This window comes from Austrofundulus limnaeus, unplaced genomic scaffold, assembly GCF_001266775.1.
Source record: "Austrofundulus limnaeus strain Quisiro unplaced genomic scaffold, Austrofundulus_limnaeus-1.0 Scaffold728, whole genome shotgun sequence".
NCBI classification, from domain to species: domain Eukaryota; kingdom Metazoa; phylum Chordata; class Actinopteri; order Cyprinodontiformes; family Rivulidae; genus Austrofundulus; species Austrofundulus limnaeus.
This window is the reverse complement of record NW_013953130.1, coordinates 100236-101969: the sequence shown is the minus strand read 5'-3', so window position 1 is coordinate 101969 and position 1734 is coordinate 100236.

Here is a 1734-nt window from a genome sequence, read left to right as displayed (position 1 = left end):
GAGAATAAAGTCATAATATTACGAGAATAAAGTCATAATATTACTTGAGAAAAGTCATAATCATGATGTGTCTATTTCCCGTTCCTCATTTCCTCCTAATTTTCCTCCCACCTGTTGTGTACGGCCATGTGTCTGTGTTTATAAAGTCTGTAATGATGACCTGGGTCCTCTTAGATTAATATGATGTCATCCAAATTGTGACGACTAAATCTGTTAACACATCCATTAATTACAACACAGCTTGAGTTTATAGTTGTTTGCACAATTTCTAAGTCCTGCTACTGATAAATTGATGCTAATGTGGTAAAAGATTAACTTTTTATTTATATCAAAGCTAAAGAACAACTTGACAAGTTGCTCAACATTCATCATTTTAATGCAGTAACTGCATGATTTTTCATGTAAAGGCTAGAATATTATGACTTTGAACTTGTGATATTGTGACTTTAAACTTGTAAGATTATGAGTTTAATCCCGTAATACAACAACTTTAAACTCGCAATTCATGACTTTATTCTCATAATATTATGACTTTGTTTTATATGACTTTAATGTCGTAAAATTACTTTATTCTCGTAATTAAAAATAAATAAAAACAATCTCGTTGTGTGGGCCTGATACTCCATCGTAGATTATAATATAAATAGAAAGGCAACAAAAATGCAAAGTRTGCAAAATAAAATGTAGATTAAGAATTCGGGATGCACTGATATGAAAATTTCAGCCAACATCAATATCCAATAATTATTGCTTTTATGGCTGATAACCGACATTTACCAATATTACACAAACACACAAATTATATTATACATATACACACAAACACACTTGGGTCTTTTTTTGATACAGTAAATAAAGAACCAGACCTCTGATATGACTCTACTTCAGTTATTCCTGACTGCTGCATCAATATCACTATCATGATCAAMCAGATGCTGTTCAACCAACCAKCTCCCCTCCCAAAACACAAATACAAAGATAAAAAGTGGGAAATCAATATAGAACATTAATATCAGCCCAGTTTTACAAATCGGACTGATACCAATATTAATGCGGATACTGTATATCGTGCATCCCTACTAATAATGAAATATTTTAATAGAAATGTATAAAGTAACAAAGTATGTAACTTTATACGTGTATCATTTCTGCATGATAAGTGTGCAGCGTGTCAGTGGCACTGTTATGCTAACACCTGTACAAGGTCAAGTCTGCTCTTCTGTTACTGACGATTTGTCCATCAGACTAATCAGCTCTACCTGGAGAGCTTTGGGGAACTATATGAGCGGTCCAAACCCRACTCGTCTTGAGTCCAAACTAGTTCTGACATAAGGACATAAGACTAATTAATTTAGACTTTAGATTTGTGAGACCTGATTCGGTGCTTGGACTCGAATCATTAACTCAAGTAGATCAGGAACCGACACCTGGTCCCGAACCGACTATAAATACTAAATCAATTGGATTGGATACTTTCTTTCAGCACCTTTGACCAAAGTGATTGTAACTCACGCATAGTAAAAATACTTCTAAAAGTACATATTTTCCAAAAAATTACTCAAGTAAATGTAACTGAGTAAATTTAATTACTACTCTGATCTTGACAACATGCTGTCCAACAGCTCACAAACACCGGAGACAGTAAAGTGTATCCCCCCCCCCGTGAAAAGAAAACTCCGCCCCAAGGCAAAATTTGAAAAATGCATCAAAGTGGGTAGGGGAGGGGGTGTGGGT